The 22,820-nt window shown below is 31.8% G+C and overlaps 1 protein-coding gene across 1 annotated transcript in view; it reads left to right on the top strand.

Annotated features, from left to right (window-relative positions):
- PTPRD (protein tyrosine phosphatase receptor type D) overlaps positions 1 to 22,820 on the top strand; it is a 2,806,204-nt gene that overhangs the window by 1,385,809 nt on the left and 1,397,575 nt on the right. The window contains 1 exon segment of the mRNA XM_074282898.1: positions 14,280 to 14,323. The gene's annotated coding sequence lies outside the window, so the exon portion shown is untranslated.

Here is a 22,820-nt window from a genome sequence, read left to right as displayed (position 1 = left end):
CTTTCAGTAAAAAGCAATATATTTTTTAAAGAATATATAATAATGAATTAAGCATATAACCAAAATATATTAAAAATTATTTGAATGATAAGAATTTTAAATGTACTTTAATATGAAAAATTATTAGTAATCCTCATTTTTCACATCTTATTGATGCTAGGTGATGATTTTCAGGCAAGATTAATAATATACATATAAAAAAGAAAAATAGAAGAAAATAACAATGGTTCCATTACTTAAGGCTTTAGAAGTTGACAATTCATCATTTAGATATTTTAAAGGACAGTCTTATAGTATATGAAGGAAGTATAAGTAGAATCTCATATAACATTTGGAGTCAGATTTTACAAAATTAAAGAATTTCCTTCTCTGAAATAAAATTACAATTTTACATGACAAAAATTGACCTAAAAGTAAATGTCTGCCTTTAAAGTGCTAAGTGAAAGATAAGAAAACAAGTCATGCTTTCTAGAGAGAGGTTTGGATTTGAAATCAGCAGAATTGGGCTCAAATCTAAGTTAGATTTGATAACTTTTTGATATTTTTCACACATTATTTGCATTTTCAAATGAGTTGGGTCAGAATTATTATGTAAGCCTCAGGTTTCTCATAGCTCAAGTAGCTAGTATTATGTGAAGGGGGTAGTCCTTGATTCTGGCATCTTTGAAAATTTAAGCAAGTCCCTTGATTTTTTTTTGCCTCAGTTTCTTTTGAGGTAAAATTTTAAAATTGGACTAATCTCTAAAAAGTACTTCCTAAATCTAAACCTATCTTCAGCAAATATCTAATAAATTTAAATAATTTAGTATGTCAATATATGTTAGTTTTCATTCCTCAAGTGAGTACTTTTTAGCTAAGTATAATATTACCTTTCAGTTGCTGAAGCACAATATAATACTTTGCTACCTCAATGATAATAAGTTGAAAGCATATGGCAGGCATGCAAAATGGATAGAAATCCATTAGAATCAAAAAGACATTACTTCTTATTTGTGACACTAAAAAAAATTAAAAAGCTTATACACTGTTTAGTAGTATACAAAACACATTCTGTCCAAAAATTCTATTTTTTATTAGGGATTACAAATGTTCTTAGTTTAATTTACTTAAAAAAAAAAATAAAAACCCTGAGATTCTGAGAGTGAAAGATTCTTTACCAATATATCATGGCCAATAAGTGTTTCAGGTAACATTTGAACCAAAGATAAGATCTAATATATCCTATGGATAGGAAAGTTAAGGAGCTTAATATACTGGCACATGCTGAAGTATTTATAAGTAGGGAACTAGAGGAGAAAATTGGCTTAATGAGTCTTACTTAATATAGTTGTATGTTTTGAATAAAAATCATTTGCTTAGTATAGCCACCTATATATGAAATATAAGTGACTGTAAATTAAGCTAAATTATCCCACTGTATATATTCTTTGTATTTAGTGAAGTGAAGTAACAATTTGCTAAATGGTACCCCAGTGGCCTAAAATAATTTAATGCAATAACAAAAAACATCTAATTTATTCCCAGGATACTATGGTGAACATCCTAGGATATCTGATTTAGGAAATCTCTAGCCCCCATTGTTTATATAAGGGATTAGTTAGATGTTTGCATAGCAGCTTTCACTTTTTCAAAAAAGGAATGAGATTCCCCAGTAGCTTGAAAGGATTCCTGTTCACCAGCTTGTAGGGAGTATAAATTTTTAAAGAACTCTGGTATATTGTGGGGCATGACTAGAAATTATTTATTCATTGTGAATATTGTTTTCCTCCATCATATTTTTGGAGTAACAATTACTAGGATTTATTAAAAAGAAAAAATATGGATTTGATAATATAGTTTACTAATTTTGACACTGTAGGAGATGTGGTTCTTTTTTTGTCTCTTTAATAAGAAGATTTGTTTGGAAAGTGAAATAAATCTGTACTCTCATTGACATACATGCATCAATATCAATTTTTAAAAGCATCAATATTTTTATTTCAGTCTGCCTGCATCAATTCATACATCACTATGTATTCACTTTCTTGGCATCTGCTCATTCCAGAATTTACCATTTTTCACATAGCATCATTGGATTGTATGCCATATGTCTCCTCTTTATTGGTCCAAGTTTTGATCAATCAAGAGATGGCAGACTAAGTCATGCCATTTTAAAGAAGACAGGATTTTGATGAGCAGCCAATCCACTGGAACACTATTTCAAAGAAAAAAGCATGGAAAGGAAGCATAAGCTATTCGGAGAAAAGGAGGAAAAAAATCACTTACTGTACTTAACAGTTGTCTCAGAGATAAATTGCCAGACAACTTCCTGTCTTCCTAAAGGGAAAAACACCTAAAATTTGTGTATGACTTAAAATGTTCTTTATAAAAACAGTAAAGGCTTTTATCATCTGAAGTGCACAAATAGCAATCTAAAAACTGAATGTGGCAGCTTAGTGGTTTGAGGCCGTAACAAAAATATAAAGAATTGCTTTAAAAATATTCTAATTATATGTTAACATGTCTAACATGTCAGTGTTAGGAGAAATGCTAAATTCTATCTTTTAACTGCTGAAGGAAAATTTCTCTGAATTACTCATTCAAACACAAATGCTGATTAAGTGTCTATCCCCCTGCCCCCCGCCCCCCCCCCAAAAAAAAGCATTTTTGCTAGGCTATGAACATGAAAAAAATGGTAAAATCCTTGACCTCAAGATGCTTACAGTTTATTGATTGGGAAATGTCACATGTACACAAGATGAGGAAGATTGGGGGAATCAGGCAGGATTTTCTAAAGGATGTGGCACTCGAGTTTAGCTTTAAAGAAAAAGAAGCCTTTTAAAAGATAGATGAATAAGTTCCAGGAATAGCCAGCTATCCAGTTTGACTAGAACACCATTTGTAGAGGATTATATTACGGTGAACTAAGTCTGAAAGAATAGTTTGATGCATTGTCCTAGGAGCATAGGAGAATGAATTTTAAGTGCCAGCTTAAGGGGATAATGTGATTATCAATATGTAATAGAAGGCAAATGTAGATTTTTGAACAAAGGGATTATATGGCTATATTTATGCCTCAGGAAGGTGAATTTGGCAGAAGAAAGTTTGAAGAGATAAGAAAAATCAGCATATTACAATATATTGATGTTTGATAATTTGCTTCTAGTTCAATTTTTTTCCAAAAAGTACAATTTAGAGAACTTCATCATAGAAAGTAAACATTCATAAAAACATCTTTTTTTTTTTTGCATAATTTCCCATGTTCTTTAGTTAAACCAAAGTGTTACTTTGAGTATGAATTGAATAAATTTTTTTTTAATCATGACAAGATGTGATAAAATGATGTTAAAAAAAGAGAGGAAGAGAGTCTCAATCCCATGCTCCCATGGCACCTACTCCAAATCTATTATTTTCTTAAATTACTGCCACCATCCCCTTCCCCTCTTCAGTAGAAGACCTTCATAATACCTCATTAAGAAACTGAGGATATCTGACATCAGCTTCCTCTTTTCTCCCTTTGAATGTTTCACTTCACCTCATTCTCATTCCCATACTTCTTTGCTTCAATCACAAAAGAGGTAACTCTGCTTTGTCAATGCCACCCTTTGTAATTCTGATCTTGAACTACTTCTCTTTCATGTTCTCTAAGAAATTGTCTCTTTTTAGTCAGTCTTTCTCTCCCTTAATTTTACTCTCTCCTTAAGAAAGGAGTGGGGAATGTCAGGCCTAAGAACCCTAAATCACAAGCAATGATGAGCTGAAAGTAAGGTATGTCAAACTCCCAATACTTGAGTTATATGATAATTTTGTATGGCTCTGGAATGATGCTATAAATATCCAAATGCCCTTCACAGGAAAAAAAAAAAAAAAAAGGTTCCTTATCCCTGTCTTATAGTCTCCATCCCTGCTGCCTAGAAAAAGCCTGCCCATCCTTTAATCATTATATGATTTTATTGGTTCTTCATGCTATTATTCTCTATTTCTCCATACTTTCACTTTCAAACTCTTATGGTGGGAAAAACTGTCTAAAATCTTGGTCCCACTTTCCTACCTTATTTAGCTATTCAGCCTCTTATAAATCTTGCTTCCAACATCACTAGAAATTGTCTCCAAAATCACCAGTGATTTCCTAATTGTCCATTTCAGTGACCTTTTCCTAGTCCTCATTCTGATTATATCTATGATATCTCTTTTGTATTTGTTGACCACCTCTTCTTCTATGTATTTCCTCCTCATTGTATTTTCATGATGCTGATATATCCTAGTTCTTCCATCAATATTGTTACTCATTTCCAGTATTATTCTCTAGATCTTCACCCATAACTCTCCTCCATGCATAGGTGTATCCAAAATGTCTTTATTGTACTTCCTCCCCTTTCCTCCTCTTTTCTTCTTATTGTCTTACTTCTTCCCTTTTTTCCTTTCTCCTTCCTCTATTTTCTTTTCTCATCAATTTCCATGAGATCAGTTCTGCTTTATGCATATGACTCCCAGATTTTATACACATTTATCAACTCTTACTATCTCCTGAACTTCAATTCTACATTGTCATCTATTTGCTAGACATCTTGGATTTTCCATAGAAATCACAAACTCATGATACTCAAAAACAAAACTCATTTTCTCCCAAAATTCTCCTTTTATTTATAGTCCTCCATTTCTGTTAAGGGTACTGGCATACTTTGAGAATTATCCTTGACTTTTTCTTTATTCTCAATCCCCAAATATAATGTTTCTTTTTTTTTTTTTCATTCTACTTTCACAATATACCATCTATCCATTTCCTTCTTTCAATTCATATGGTCAATATATTGATTCATCTTTTATCCAAACTATTTTGATAGCTTCCTACAAAGTCTCTCTGACATCAGTCTCTCCCGTCTCCACTTTATCCTTCAAACATCTGCCAAATAGACATTTCTTTTTTTTTAAAGGGCTCAACTTCTACTATCATCTATACCCATTTTATTTTAACTTTAAAACCAATGCTTTCTCTATTCAAGCAGTGCTTTCTCCTTATTGCTTTTGATCAAAATCCAAACAGAGAATATTTTTAATCTTAAGACTATCACATTTGAAACCAGCCTATTTTTTGAGATTTATTTGTTATTTTTCTCCTTCATGGACTTTTTTTTTCCACCCAAAGATGTCTATTTTTTATTCTGGCTGTATAACATTACATCTCTTGTCTCTGTGCCTATAAATGAGCTGTCATTCATATTTGGAATCCTTCTTTCCAGCTTATAGAATCCTAGTTTTCCTATAATATTCTGCCTTAGATACTCCTTCCTACCTAAGATCTTCCTTTCATCAATGGCAAACACCATCCTCCCAAAATTGCTTTGTATATTTTGGATTTACTATTCTTGTATATATATTGTTCTGATAGTCACCATTACAATAAAATATAGAATTCAGACTCTTTGAGGTCAGAAAGATTTAATTTTTATCCTTTTATTTTTAGTGCTTGGCATGATGTCTAATACATATTTTTAATAAATATTTATTGGATGAATAAACAGTGCAAGTCTTCATGTGATTTTTTAAAAAACATAGGATTTTATAAACAAATAGAAAATGATTTGTGTCTAGAAGGAATTCTTTAATTCTTCTTCCCCCTTCTCTCCCATCAGTTCCATAGCTATCTCTAAAGAGGAAGGGACATGAGAAACTTTTCTCCTGCTACAAGAAAGTTTTAATTGAAAACAAGAGTGCCAGGTTGAATGTAGCTTCAGCAGATTCGCAGTTAAATTAGAAGGGGCTTTTCGTTTAAGTCCCAGTGTTGATATGTCACTGTGCTCTGTCACTTTGAAAAGCGATAGTGCTCTGTTATCAGTGCTGAGCCCTGGCAGCCTCCTGATGTCAAGGTAGACTAAAATAGAATGCCAGAATGACGAAGGCACAACTTAAATTCAAAATCCTCCTGGCTGCTGGACCAGGAAGAAAGTGCTGATGCGTTGTTCTGTCCAGACTGGTGGGTTTGATCATCTTGACCTAGAAGTCTTGTGTTTTTTTAAGCTTATACACAGAACAAGATAATGCCATATTTTGTTGATTTTCAATGCAATTGAGCATATCACTAATGTACATGGGTTTAAGCAAACAAAAGACTCACTTAAATGGATTATTTCTTCATTTCCTTGATGTTTTTTAAATTCTTTTTTTTTTTTTCAGGCAGGATGAAGTTGCTACTACAGAACTTTACAAATGCTAAGTCTTTTTCTGTGGCTATAGAATGATATCATGAAGGGTATGAGGAGCTACAGGAGATAACGAACAGTCCCCTAACTAGTAATTTTGACAGTCTAGGAAAACAGGATGAGAAAATGTCTCAAATCAACATAGGATAAACAGAGATGTGTGGTTCTGTTAGAAGCACCAAGACATAGGATATTGTATAGGAAGAGGGTTTCAGTTATGTCCTGGGATACAAGAGACTGCCAATCATCTATATTATCTTAGTTTAATTATTCTTGGTTACTAAGTACTAAGCTCATTTGTTTTTATGTTGCTGAAGAGTATAAATACCAAATATGGATGCTTTCAAAAAGAACCCCACCATAACTATGTTACTATATGAAAAATGTATGGTTATTTTTGTATACTAGACATACATAGGGAAAGAATTAAGTGAAACACTTCTTAATTAAGTAGTATATTCTTTCCTGATGAGTTAAATGACTAAGTAACATGAGCATTCATATCAATATATTAGTATATTGCTTTCCTTTGGGAAGGGATATTTGTCTCCATGGCATTTGAATAAATAAAAAATGATTGTTGTTTATTCTTCATTCTCAAAGAGTATCATGACATCAGGGAGGTAATTACATGGCATGGAAGTGAATAGAATTTAAGTGAGTGAAGTCTGTGCAATGTTATCAGTCTTACTTTCTCCTCCAAAGTCATTGGATCTAATGGAAAGATATACATTAGGAGGACTAGAAATGGCCCCAGATGACTTTTTAAGCTAAGGTCTTTCCCAGGTCTCAGTTTGACTAAGGCAGCACTCATTCAATGATTAAAGCTAGGCAAGAAATGAGGTAGAGAATGGCTTCTTTTCCTGAGTCAAAAATAATCTGTTAGGAAGGGGAAAAACCTTTGGGTTTCTGGCGGAAACAGGAACAGTTGCTATTTACATTCACTCTGAATCCATTAGCGCCCTAATAATTATGAAATGAGGAGGCTTGCCCTGGGACCTACTGTTGATTAATCAAGGAAAATCAGAATGATTTGAGTAAGTCATGGTCCTACCTAGCAAAAATCCTTCAAGTTTTCAGTGATCAAAATGTATATTCCTTTGGGCAGAGTATCCATAGATAAGAGTATGATAACCCTATATGGACAGAAGGGAGGGAAGGGAAAGAAGAAAAAATAGAAAATGATATATAAGCAATGAAAGGAATATCCTCCAGTAAAGAAACCAGTGACTAAGGAAGAAAAAAATTATTTTGACCACAAGCTTATTTACTTCCACTTTATTCCCCCTTTAACAATTGCATTGTTCTTAAATTGGTTCTTTTCATCATAATATACATTGAAGTTTTTGTATGTCACTACTCTGGTTAGAGAATACTTTCAAGCTTTCTTAATAGGGCATCACTTTGCTACTCAGCATGCTTCTAAGTATTAAGCTGTAATAGAGGTAATAAGCATACAGTTAAAGAGAGCATAACAGTCTATATTTGTGGGGGGTGTGAGGGAAAATTCACTTACCATGTTTGTTGCTTATTAAAAATAAATCTATTTCAAATGTACTTGTATTGCAGTTTAGATGCCCCCCTTCTGGGATGGTACATCAGACACACAGCAGTGGCAACTGAGCTTTAATCACTACATATTAGTTGTTTTATACTAATTTGAAATAATGAAATAGAATTCAAACAGAAAAGAGTAAACTATTCAGAGACTTGAACCTGTTCTAGTTTATGTCTCCTTTCCCCTGCAATGTGTGCTGTTAAGAACAATAGATAAAATTGAACATCTTTGCCCTTTTAAAAATCTCATTTACCCTAACCTGCAACCTCAGAAACATTCAACTTCTACTTCAAAGTTAAGTAAGTTGAATTGCTACACATTTCTCTGATTAATACACAATTTAAAATGGTTTAAACCAGCTGCAAAAGTGCAAAAAGCAGACCTTGCAAACCAACATTTTGGCAAGATTCCAAACCTCTTGTGATTCCTATTTACTATCAGTATTGAGAGTACATATTAACTTTTTTTTTTTTTTTTTTTAATGGAAGATTCCAAAAGGAATTGGATGGAAAGGGGAGAAACATGAAAGACAAAGAAAAGAAAAAGAAAAAGAACTCATGATTAATGCCTTGAATGACAACTAAGAATTGTGGAAAGTATCATTTAACATTGAAGCTGAGAATTCTAGTTTAGTTATATATGCTAGTTTCTAAATCTCTTGTCTTGAAAATGTCTTCTAGGAATAAAATCACAAGTGGAGATTTGAGCTGTGCCAAGTACTGTTTCTAATGGGCTAAACATAAATGAACAAATATTTACATTGAGTTCAAAACTGGAAAATTTTTGTTTAATCCATGATCTTTTTGATCAATAAATATCACGGCTTAATTTCTCTTAGAAAAGTAACTTCCAATTAAGTTTTATATGTTCTAGGCATTGCTGGTACTAAATTAGTATCTATGTTTTAAATGTGAGGTTGTATGCTCTAAAATGAACCAATTTACTATTGCCATTAATTTTAGGTACCCCATTTTGTTTAATAAAGATCATGGTATCATGGTATCATTTTATTAACAACTATGCCTTAACCTTCAATGTTATTCTAAAGAATTTCTATGTAGCAAAAACCAAAGGCATTTTCTTTTGTATTTTGTAAAGAGTAGGAATGAAATATTGTTAGTCAAGGCAACAAAATATATTAAAAATTTCAAAGTTTACCAGAGTATTTTTTAATTCTATTTTTACTTCTTACTATAGTTAATACTATATTCAAGATTTTTAGAAATTTAGTTTAATTTGTAAATTATTATTTCTAACCTCATTTACTTAGCTAATTTTCTACAAAGGAATTTATTACAATGAAAAAGTATAATGAAATTTAGAAGTTTTAAAGGAATACCCTTTAATATGACTTACATCTTAATCGATACAACTTTATTAGAGACACAATTGAGATGGAATAACAATGACTAATTTGCTCTAATTATACAATAAATTTGAAAATGAAAGGCATTACTTGGAACCCATTTCTCCAACTGCCCCCCCATCTGAACTCTGACCCAAATATTGTGAAGCCAAACTGAGTACCATCAAAGTATTTTCACAGAATATAGGACTAATAACAAATGCATTTTGATTGTTTAAAAATGCCAGGAACCAAAGAGTGCAATTAATAGTATAGTGAGCTTGTAAGTACATAGTTGAAGAAAGGAAATTGAATTAGACATTAACATCATACCAAATTTGGTTTAATTAGAAATATGGGATATATCTGTTACTATAGATGCTATATTTGTGCTGTTGTATATGATATATGTATATTTAAAATATTTATACCTATGATATGTATTTCTTTCTGTCTGTCTTTTTATCTATCTTTCTTTTTAATTTATTTATCTATTGCAGCTATGTGATGCAGTAGATAGAGAGCTAGATCTAAGTTCAGTCAGACCAGAGGCCAAATCTAGTTTTAGACACTTACTAGCCATGTGACCTTAGGAAAATCACTTAATATCTTACTGCCTTAATTCCCTCTTCTGTAAAATGGAGATAATGACACCTAAACTGCAAGATTGTTATTATAATCAAATGAGATAATATTTATAAAGTGTTCTGCAAAATTTAAAATGCTATAAAAATAACTATCATTACTGTCAACATCATATTCCACATATTATTTTATTCATTCAAAGAATAATGTCCTTAAACATTAAAATGAATCAAAGGACAAGTTACATAACACAGCAAAATCTATAGAAAGTCTAAAATGTAAAAATGCACACTAGAAAGAGATGTGGCAGAATAAAATGAAAGTCAATCAAGTCATTCCAAAAAGAATAGAAAAATAAAATATAGTAAAAAAAATAAACTAAAATCAGTGTGAAATAAACTAAATAAATGTGCTTTTATGCATTTTGAAAAGGAATTCAAGGATCAATAGCCTATATGTCATCTGTACAATCATGCCAATGTGTAATGTGTATGCATGAATGACAAATCAAATATTTTCCCTTCTTATGAATCTTTAAGGACTGCCTCAAACATCTATCCTCAAGTCACTTCATCCTCTCCAGAATACAATATTATTTTTCTACCATAGCCCAGAAAGCTTTTTATCCTAGAATTGTATTCTACCTCTCAAATCCCTTCATTGGAAACATACTTTATTCCTATAGCTTCTACCATATTGGCATAATTGGATGGCTCCTCCCAAGAGTCTCCATTTAAAGGAGCTCAGACCAAACTTTCTCCTCAGGAAGTGCTAAGGAATGGTGCCAATGGCTCCTTCTGGTATGCATATTCATATTGTAATCTTTCTATAGATTTTGTTTTTATGTAATTTGTCCTTTGACTCATTTGAATATTTAAAAAGATTATTTGAATAAATGTGTGGAATATGATGATGATGGTGGCTAGCATTTTTATGGCACTTTCTTTATTATAATTCCCTCAATTCATTTTATGTTTTGTCTTCTCCTATTATAATATAAACTCCTTGAGTACAGCAGGTCTTCCTTTCTATTTTAATATCTGTCCCCAGTATTTAGCACAGTACCTACTATATGGAAAGTTCTTAATAAATGCTTACTATTAACTGCCTGTGAACCTTATATATAGACTCTACTAGACATTAGTGAACTATATATTTGATTACTAGAATCCAAAATAAAGTATATAGTCTTTTTAAACTTGAAATATTATCTCATAATGTTTTAAAGCAATTAGCATAATGCCTGACACATAGTAGTTATTGTATTAGTGCTTACTTCTTTTCCCCTTCTTAAACTTGAGGAAACCTAAAATTCCCAAGAAAATGGACATTTTAATAGCTTTATTAAATGATTACTATATTATTATTCATTTGGATATTTTAACATATATAGGATATATATATATATGTATACACATATGTTTATCAAAATGTAATTGTATGTGTTAATGTATATGGGTGTATATGTGTCATTCTATCTATCTACACATATTTGCAATGAGAAACATGTGTATAATCCTTTCCCCTATGATAACTTCAAGGGGGTTCATCTGTCCTTCCATATATTAGAAGCAAGGGAGGGATAAAAGGCTTATTTGTGATGAATCATCGGTCAACCATCTGTTATAGGTTTCACATTCTACATGCCTGAGAAAGATATGAACCATGTAATCTACTGTTGTTTTCCTTCCCAGCTCCATAGGGCACAGCAGTATAACCTCAGAGCTATAGGGAGTTATAAAATCTCCCTTTGCCCCTCTCCTCATTCTCTAAGGCACTTAGACTGGGTTGTCCCAAGAGCATTTGGTACAGCTGTGCTTCCAGCTGTTTGAGGACTTAACAAAAGCTTTGTACTAAAATTCAGCAAGCAGGGGGGAAAACTGATATTTGCATTCACAGGTAAGGAGAGAAGGAAGAATCTGAGTTCACAATCTTCAAATGACTTGTCCTTTTGTTTCTTTTCTTTATGACTAGTTACAATTTTTTTTTGTTTGTTTGTTTTTAAATTTTCCCTCAAATCGCAGCATTGCTGCATGATTTGGGATAGAATGATTCAGTGAAAGGCTATCTTCATCCTTTACATATAGGTTATTAGAATACACAGTTCAAATTTACAAATTATTTTAAATACCAATATGTATACTTTTTTTACACTTTATTTTACAATCATTTCTTACAAATTGTTTTAATTACAAAAATAATTATTTTTCTCTACTATACTATTTGAAAATGTATACTCAATAATATTTGTTAATTGATGGATTAATTGTATTCATAGTGTCTCCTCTTCTCCCTACCAGAATGAGAGTAACATATAATTGGAAAATATTTAACAAAAGAAATAAAATATGATAAAACACAGATAATATTGTATTTTAAAATAAAATTAATAAGCAACCTCCTGAGATCATAACATATAGATTTATAACTTTTATTTTTAAATTGAGTTTGATACCCTTGATGTCAGGCACTGTGTTGTACATAAAATATGATTAACAAATTGTATTGTTCATTTTATAAGACAATACAGAATTCCAAATAACAGAGTAATGTGATAGAATATTATGCATGGAATATAATGAGTACATAGGAAAATTACATAGTGCTTTGAAAGCTTAGAAAGAACTAAACAAATATTTATTAGTTGACGGATTAATTGTATTCATAATGTGTCTTCTTCCCTTCACTTTTTGGATAATTATATGCTACTTTTGTTAACTAATTGATTATGTATTGAGTTTTTATAACATAGATCAGAAGTGTGAAACATGCTGGTGGCATTGATAATCAACATTGCCAAATATGACCACAATAAGATTGGAAAATGCTTAACAAAAGAAATAAAATATGATAAAACATAGGTAATATTGCATTTTAAAACAAAATTAGTGAGCAACCTCATGAGACTATAACATATAGATTTATAACTTTTATTTTTAATTTGAGTTTGATACCCTTGGTGTCAGGCACTGTGTTGTGCATAAAATATGATTAATAGAATGTATTGTTCATTTTATAAGATAAGACACAATTTCAAATAATAGGTAATATGGTAGAATATTATGCATGAATATGATGAGTACATAGGAAAATTACATAGTGCTTTGAAAGCTTAGTGAAAGAGCTCTTCTGCATGCAGGATAAAGACAGACTCCATGATGAGATGTCCGTTAAGTCATAATTGAGAATTGAGTTGGTTAAGAATAATAGGTTAGGATTTGCATATGATTTTTTGAAAGCAAGGTTAGACCAATTAGGTGCATATTAAAATAGTATAAGCAAGGAGTTTCTATAATGGGTGATAGAAAATAGGCCATTCATCCAAGAAGATGAAGAGATTTTGTATAAAAACTGAATTGTTTTATTATTAACCTATTTAATTTTGAATTTTTTTTATTCATCCAAATTTCAAGTTTGTTGAGAACAGAAACCATTTTCCCTACCTCTTTGCTCTCCTGCAGCATCAATTAGGATGTTTTGTAACTCAGATATATCTGTAATATTCTGTTAGACATTTTTACAAATACCAGGCACTCATCAAATGTATAGATATGTTATTTACATTGTTAAAACATGTATCATATATTTACCTAGTATATGTAAACACGGGATAGTGATAAGAATTTTATCTTGATTTACATAATATAGGAAGTTTGCCCTACCTATATGTTAGGCATTGTCTTTCTAACATATGCTTAGAAGCTGAGAGAAAGTAAATGACTTGATTAGGTTCAGAAAGTGTCAGTGTGAGATTAGATTTCTTATGATTTTGAGACTGTCTTTCTAATCACTATTATAAGGTACCTTTGTTAACTGCTGTGAACAACAATAACAGTAGTTCACATGTATATGTCTGTCTGGATATGTACATATATATACATATAAGCATAGAGTATTATATACACATAAATATACATACACATAGACATGTCTATCACAATACATTCTTTCATGAACCAGTTTACCCACAGAACACCAAACTCAAAGGATATTACTCATTTAAATGCCTTTTATCAGAAGCTCTATTTATCTTCATTTGTTGATTTCTCTTATACATATTCTTCTTTCTAAGATATTTATCACTATTTTTGGATTTCCAAGTATTTAGAGGCTGTGATAAATCTTTGCATTTTGTTAGTGACAACATTGTGATTAGTCCATTTCTCTATATAATATTTATGTTCCTCCATAATTCCTTTGTTAATTCAAGAAGAGACAAATGTGATTAAATATTTTAGGCCAGATGGACTACCTAGTCTAAGAACCTTAATTTTTAGATAAAAAAAAAAACTAAAGCTAAGGGTGGTACACAAGATTTGAAGTTGTATCCTTTAACTCTAAACATAGCATTCTTTTCATTGAGATACTTAGATACATTAGTTCAACAATTAATTTTTTTCCTTTTTTTTCCTTTTATTTAAATTTGTTTATTCATTCACTCATTCATTCATTTTATTCATTCATTCATTTATTTTTGCCTTAGGGAAATACTCTTTCATAAAGAAAAGCCAGACTCATGGTAAAAAAAAAAAATGTAATTTTAATTCTTTCACTTTTTTCAAAGAAGTTGCCAAATTGTTTTAGAACATGATTTTTTTTTTTTTTTTTTTAGAAAGTCTATCTGAAGAGGGTCGGAGCTAAAATGCTGGAATGAAGGTAGGGACTTGCATGAGTTCTCCCCCAAACCTCTCCAAATAACTTTAAATAATGACTGAACAAATTTTAGGGCATAGGAACCTATTTTTAAAAATGGAGTAGAACAATTTTCCAGGCAAAAGTGAATTGGAAAGACATCAGGAAAGGGTCTGTTGCATTAGGGTGGGTGCTGGCCTTGCCTGAATAATTCAGACCCCAATAAATCAAATCTCTAAGCCCACAGAGGCCAAGGAAAACTCATCATTTAAGGATATAAGGGTATAAAGGAGCCCCACCCAAGATTAGGCTTTGAGAGCCACCATGGTAACATCATGGTAGGAGCAGTGACCACAGTGACAGAAATAGTAGCAGTCCACAGGTGAGGAGATGGAGGAGGGTTCAGACAACTGGTCAGAGGGTGATTGCAGGGACCTTTTTTCTGGCACAGTGGCAGATTCTGTTGTTTTTCTCATACTCAGATGTGAAGAGGAGCAATAGAAGAGAGGATATATTGGGGGAGGGACAGGGCAGAGGAACTCTTTTGAGGAGGGACAGAGTGAAATGAAGGAGAAAATAGAATAAACAGGAGAAATACATATCAATAGTAATTATGAAAAAAAATTTTGGAGCAAGTTTCTCTGATGAAGGCCTCATTTTTCAAATGGAAAGGGAAGTGAGTCAAATTTATAAAAAGAAAGAGCAATTTTCCAATGATAATGATCAGAAGATGTTAACTATATTGAAAGGGTTATAAAATCATGCATATCCTTTGACCTAATAATACCACTACTTGGCATGAATCCTAAGAGACTAAAAATAAAAGAATCTATGTATAAAAATATTTATAGTAATTCTTTTCTCAGAACAAAGAATTGGAAATTGAGGAGATGGCCAATCAACTGGGAAATGGCTGAATAAATTGTGGCATGGGATTATAAAGGAATATTACAATTCTATGAGAAATGACGAGTGGGATGCTATCAGAAAAACCTGTAAAGTCCTCTATGAGCTCAAGCAAATAAAATGTACTGTATACATAGTAATTAATAGCAAAGTTGTGGGTTGATCATCTATGAATGACTTTGCTATTTTCAGCAATACAATGATCCAAGACTACTCTGAAAGAGTATGATGAAAAATGCTAATCATACTCAGAGGGAAAAAAAATGAATTATATCTGAATACAGACTAAAACAATTTTTTAAAACTTTTTTTCTTGAGGGCTTTTTTGAGGGTTGGGAATTTATGTTTTGTTTTGCAATATGACTTTTATGGAAATGTTTTGCATAACTTTACATGGGCCTTCTCCATAAAAGGATGTGGGGGAAAGAAAGGGAGAATCTGGAACTCATAATGTTATTTTATTTCATTTGTTTTAATACAATTTTTTCCAAATAAAAGTAAAGATAGTTTTCAACATTCATCTCTGCAAAAGCTTCTGTTCCACATTTTTCTCCCTTTCCTCTCCCTCCCCAAAACAGGAAGCAATTCAACATAAATTAAACATTTGCAATTTTTCTAAATATAGTTCCATATTACTCATCTTACACAAGAAAAATATGATCAAAAGGGAAAAGTCACAAGAAAAAAATAAGCAAATAACAACATCAAAGGTGGAAGTACTATGCTTTGATCCACATTTAGTCTCCATAGTTCTTTCTCTGTGTGTGAATGACTCTTGCTATCCCAAGTCTATTAGAATTTCTTTGGATCACTGAATTTGTGAGAAGAACTAAGTTCATCATACCTGATCAGAACATAATCTTGTGGTCACTATATACAATGTTTTTCTGGTTCAGCTTGCTTCACTTTTTCCAGGGATTTTTGAAATCAGCATGCTAATCATTTCTTAGAGAACAATAATATTCCTTTACTTTCATATACCATAACTTGTTTATCCATTCTCTAATGAATGGACACCCTCTCATTTTCAAAATCTCTGCCATACAAAAAAGAACTGTTACAAATACTTTTGCACAAATGTGACCTTTTACTTCTTTGATTATCTCTTTGAGATACAGACCCCGGGCAGCTAGGTAGCGCAGTGGATAGAGCACCAGCCCTGAATTCAGGAGGACCCGAGTTTAAATGTGATCTCACTCACTTAACACTTCCTAGCTGTGTGACCCTGGGCAAGTCACTTAACCCCAGCTTCAGGAAAAAAAAAAAAAAAAAAAGTGGCACTGGTAGAGCAGAGTGTGGACAGTTTTATAGCCCTTTGGGTATAGTTCCAAATTACTCTCCAGACTGGTTGGCTTAGTTCACAACTCCACCAACAATGCATTAGTGTCCCAGTTTTCCCATATTCCCTCACACATTCAACATTATTTTTTCTGTCATTTTAACCAGTCTGAGAGGTGTAAGGTGCTACCTCAGAGTTATCTTAATTTGCATTTCTCTAATCAAGAGTGATAGAGAGCATTTTTTCATATGACTAGAAATAGCTTAATCTCTTTGTCTAAAAACTGCAGAATTTAAAGTTTTAAAAACAAATATTAAAAAACTTCTGAGAGCAGAAAGAAAAGAAAAAAGAAATTGCAAAAAAGAAAATATCTATTTAAATTTATCCCTGCATGTTTAGGGCATGTTCTGGCATATGCCTTCATTTAGCATCTGTAGCCATTTTCTGAGTAATCTCCTTAAATTTATTTGGAATAAGGGAGAAGGCAGACAAGACTAAGCTTGAAAAGATTTTTTTTTCCTAATGATGCTTACATGGCCTTTTTAATTAATTGGTATTATTTGAAAATGAGGTAACAGTTGACATCAGTATTTCTACCAACTGATAATAGTGGGCTGATGCTTTACTAAATACCCATGATTGAATATTATGTAGACAGAATGGGCAGCTTTCCTGTCACAATAAAAGGACATAGACATGTACAAGGCTTCAAAGAACTCTGAGCATAGTATTAATAAACTAAACCAAAACTTTAAAAAATCACAATAATTTTATAAACTTATATAGATTAAGCATGACTTAAGATAATGATCCACTTTTTCTCCTAATTTTAGTAATATTGTTAAAGAAGATAAAGCCAGAATCTTGAAGAAATCTATACTGTTAACATCATGAATATAATTTTTTTCCACACCAAAAAAATCCCCAAGAATTTATTTCACCAATATAGGTGGTGACCTGACTTTATATTTTAGTCCAAGAGATTTGTCTGAGACATACAGAAGTTAAATAATTTAACTAGGATCACAAAACTAGTAATCTCAGAGGACATATTTGAACCCAGGTATCCCAGTAATTTTTCAGCTTTTTAGGAAGCCACTAATCTAATAATTTTTTACAATGCATGTATTTGATACATGAAACAGTCTTTTTAAAAATACCATTTGGTTATTTTTTTTTCCCTTTAATATGTTGGAAAATGACTAAATAGCATAAAAACGGAGTTCTATTTAGAACCTTTGACTCAATACATTTTTCATAATACCTAAAATCTATTAATGACACAATTCTTGATTGACAATTTGGTGGTGGAAGAATTTTATGATATATATATATATATATATATATATATATATATATATATATATATATATATATATATATTTTTTTAAATGGAACAATTGCATAATCCAGGCATTTATGACATTATAAATCACAACACTTTCTAAAATATTATATGATCAGGAATCATATAGAAGTGATCATAGTAATTATCCTCAGTAATATTGACTAATTATTCATTTAAGCCCATTTGAAAGTACTACATGAAGAGATTGTAGAATGCTCTAAGTAGTTCATTAAATCCCTTTTTAGCAATAGGATTCAAACACTAATCCTCAAAGAGAGAAAAAAGCTACCAACACATCTTTATTAATTTATCATCACATTAAAGTCATATCCAATTATATGACAACTTTTGTTATACAGTTCTGAGACCCATCTATCAATTTTTCAAGCCTGAATTATCTAATAGTGAAACATTGATAGGAAATTATTTATTAGCAAATTTTAATCTTGACATGCATTAGTGGAAGAAGTTTCCACCTTGGGAAGTCTCTATACAGATAATAGATCAAGAATCCCTTCCAATTACCTGCCATCTAGGGGAGGGGGTGGAGGAAAGGAAGGGAAAAGTTGAAACAGAAGTTTTTAAAAGGGTCAATGTTGAAAAATTACCCATGCATATGTTTTGTATATAAAAAGCTATAATAAAAAATAAAATAAAATAAAGAATCCATTCCAAATAAGTAATATGTTTACATTTTAACATTTTTAGATATTATAAATTACATTTCAAAAATAGTGTTTGGGAGTGTCTTCACTACAACTGCTTAATGCCAGGGGAATTAATAAACTCTCTTTCTCTTATTTCCTGAGTTTGCTTTTCATTGACCAGGGCAATGCCTGACCCTGGAATGCCAGAGAACCTTAAGCAAGATAGAGATTAGAGAGTATTTAATATTTTATTTGAAAGGGAAAGAATGGGATCAAATGGATCCATGGTTTGGATCTGAATGAGACTATGGTCTTCAAGAATCCAGCAAATAATGTGAGTTCTCCGTGACATATATACATGTGGCTCAATTACAGGGGGTAGACTGAGGCAGGGGCAGAGTCAGAATGCTAAGAGTGGGAATGGAACTCTAACAGGGTGGGGGGAGGCATTGGAGATGGGGAGAGGCATTTTGATAAAACAATATCTGATATTCTGATAGATTGGGGATGGGGAGAGGCAGTCTGATATTCTAAAATAAAAGATCTTTTATCCTTATCAAATATTCTGATAATTAAGAGGGAGGGGTAGTGTTGCATATTGAGTGGAACAATTCAGGGAAACCAAGGCAGGACAATTTAGGGAAACTGAGTCAGGATAATAAAAGAGAACTGAAGCATATTTCAATAATTAAATTTGCTTCCAAATACCAATTCTGTCCAAAATGAACTCTACTCTGTGTGTGTATGTGTTTAAAATTTAATTAGGTAAAGTAGTAGCTAAACCACTTAAATTAAAATAGGCTATGCAGCTCCAGAAATAAAAGGCAGTATTACATAAGAAAATGTGTATAGGAGAGATTCAGTGGAACATTAGACTAGAATATGGCTAAGAAATGAGATGACATAGGTTGAAGAAGGCAATGAGAGTAAAAAGAAATGAGGAATCAGTAATAAAGTGAAGTTAGTTTACATGATTGATATAGACTTAAAAGATTTGAAAAGGGTGTGATTTTAGTGAGAAAGGAAAGGTTTTAGATTCTTAGAAAAATGCTTGTGAAAATTTTAGACCGACAATGCTCTATTCTTAAAATATTCTAGGACCTATTTGTACAAAAATATTTATAGCAGCTATTTTGGTGGTGCTAAGAATTTGAAATATCAATTGAGAAATGGCTAAACAAGTAGTGATATAAACAAGGTATAATAGAATATTATTGTGCTATAACATATGATAAGTAGGATTGTTAGGGAGTGGGGTGTTTGAATAAAAAAAAATATATTGGATTTTGGGGCTAGTATTTTAAGTTGTCTCAAAAGAATTTGTAGGCTTAGACCATGTCCACATCAAGAAGCAAAGAAATTATTATGCTGCTGGCAGTGAGGCTAATTTCCAAAAGAGAATTTTAGCATTAAAAAGGGGAAAAACATGACCAAGTGCCCTAAGAGATCTTAACAAAGGGCAGTTGTCATAATACAGGCAAAGTTCCTAATCTATTAATTATTGTGATGCTTAGTAAGCAGGTTAGTTCCTAAAAGGAATTACCAAAGAAGTGGGGTATAAGTAGTTTTTGTTTTTGTTTTGTTTTTAATAAAGGGAAAATAATCTAGAGGCATTTACATCTAACTTGGCCTGCAGGTTGGGTACCATAACAGAGAGGGCATTAAAATGTTATTAATGACAGGAATTCAACTAGGGTTTATTGCAACAAAGGACTATTTAAGGAATGAGATAATCTCAGTCGTTCTCCCTTCTTTCTTCTGGGAGTAACTTGGTTCACTGATTGTTTATAGTAATTCAGTCCTTCTTGATAATACCCCACTCCCTCTGTCCTACCCAGCTACCAAGGACCAAGAACACTATGAGGATGATTTCAGAAAAACCTAGAAAGACTTAATAAAGTGATATAACATGAAGTGAACAGAACCAGGAGGGCATTGTATAGTACAATAACAATAATATTGTTCTAGGAATAATTGTGAATGACTTAGCTATTAATGATCCAATACAATAATCCAAGACAATCCCAAAGGACTAAGGATGAAGCATATTATCGATCTACAGAAAGAACTGCAATTGTTTTAACAAAAACTGGAATATGCTATTTTTCACTGTCTACTTTATTTTTTTTTCTTTTATTTAATTCTTCTTGTATAGCATGATTAATATGGAAATGTTTTACATCATTACACATGTATAACTTATTGCTTAGAATCTCAGGGAGGGAAAAGGAGGTAAGAAATGAATTTGGAAATCAAAAAAAATTAAATCTGTTTTAACATAACTGGGAGGAAATGAAATATATATTTGTATGATATATATCTACATGTATATATGCATGATATACACATATATATGTATGCATGTAAGCACCAGCCCTGTAGTCAGGAAGACCTGAATTCAAATGTGACCTCAGAAACTTAACACTTCCTAGCTATGTGACCATTTACTACAGCAAATAAATAAATATTCAGTACTTATCAAGGAGGTTTTTGGCAACTCAAAAAGCCCTTAGAAGAATAGGGTTGCACTTAATAGACTCTCTTAACCATCCTTCTCCTTCTGAAGTTCACGGGATTCTAAAAATTACCCCTTGAACTATCTTTGTCTTTTTAATAAGTAGTTTTTTTTTGTTTTTTTTTGTTTTTTTTTGTTTTTTCCTGCCTACATCCCCTATTCTCTTTGACTTTCCCTAGAAGGTGAGGCTAGCATTTATCTACCCTCTTAAGTATCTGGATGGAATTAAGAACACAAAAGGAATTAATTTGGCCTCTTTGCTGTAGTTGTTCAGTTGTTTCTCTATGTGATCCCACTCTTGAATGATCCCATTTGGGATTTTTTTAGCAAAGCTGTTGATGTGTTTTGCCATTTTTTTTTTTTTTAATCCAGCTCAGATGAAGTACCTGTAAAGAAATGGTGCAAGTAGGTTTAAGTGACTTAGCCAGGGTGACGCAAATAGTAAGGGTCTGAAGATAGCTCTGAATCCAAAAAATCAGTTTCCTGATTCCAAGCCCAGGACTCCATGCTTTATGGTGCCATCTACCTGCTGGGAGAAATTCATGACGAAATTGCCTTCTCATTGAACAATCTACTAATAAGAATTGTCTTTCCCTAATATTCCAATTGTTTTACTCCTGCCTAATAAAAGCAGCTCAAAATTGGAATTTGGTGGCCCACTCTACTTCAATTCCTTGATGTTTTGAAGGATCAATTAACTCCTTTTGTCTAAAAATAATTTAATATGAGGATATTTTTTAAAGTGTCACAACAAGGTGGTTTTTCTCAACAAAAATCTAAGTCAAAACAAGTGTTGGGGCAAACTGTCCCTTATTATCCAATCAGAAACTTTCCTCTATCTTTTCATCAAGGTATCAGTTTACATGCCCTTTTCTTCAATAGGAAGAGAAGTACATTCATCAACTTGGGGGGAAACCCTGTGGTCAAACTTGCATTATGGCAGCAATAACATTATATATACATACTTCAAATTTTTGCTAAGGTCAGCCAGGAAAGAGTGAAATATATTTACTTAAAGTGTGCTTTATCTCATGTAATCCTTACTGAAAACTTTTGAGATAGGTAGAAAAAGTTGTATTATCCTCCTTTTGCATGTCAAGAAACTAAAATCTGGAGCAATTAAATTATCTGCACAAGGTCACATGGTTAGTATGCATAAAGCCAGGTTTGAACAAGATTCCTTGATCCTAAAGTCAATTTTATTTCTCTTTAATCAATAGTACACCACACAGCTCTTATTGATTTAAATAATAATAATGATAACAAAGTTAATTATTTCTTTTTATTTTAGCAAACTTACTCTGCAAGAAAAAACAACTTCTGCTAACTCTTTTTTTGAAAATAATCCCACTATTTCTCTAGTCTTTCAACATACCTTTTTTTTTTTTTTTTTGGATTTTTTTTTAAATTGCTGAAATGATTACTATAATTATTATGCATATTTATATAAATTTGGAACTTGTTTTAGAAGAGGAGTTGAAAGTGAAATTTATAACCTGAATATGAACATATGTATTGTAGAATAAGATTTATTTTTTAGAAACAGTAAATATTTATTTTTATTTTTAGATTTATTTTTAAAACAGTAAATAGGTCTGGAGTTCATTGCTTACTTTGATAGCAATCTGTTAATAATGAAACTAATTCATGGTGGAATATCTCAAGTTCCTATATATTTCCTGTTTTTCTGGTGTATAGATGGGAAAAAACTGACATATTTGACTTCTGAATCAAAGCCTTTGCATTGTGACCTCAGGAAAGTGTGGCAGAAAGAGGTGATGCAAGGCATGGTTGGTGCTCATTCTATTTATTTGTCTCCCCAAAAC

The sequence above is a fragment of the Sminthopsis crassicaudata genome, chromosome 1, assembly GCF_048593235.1.
Source record: "Sminthopsis crassicaudata isolate SCR6 chromosome 1, ASM4859323v1, whole genome shotgun sequence".
NCBI lineage: Eukaryota > Metazoa > Chordata > Mammalia > Dasyuromorphia > Dasyuridae > Sminthopsis > Sminthopsis crassicaudata.
Note: the sequence above shows the minus strand (reverse complement) of the source record. Positions and strands in the feature narration are given on the sequence as shown.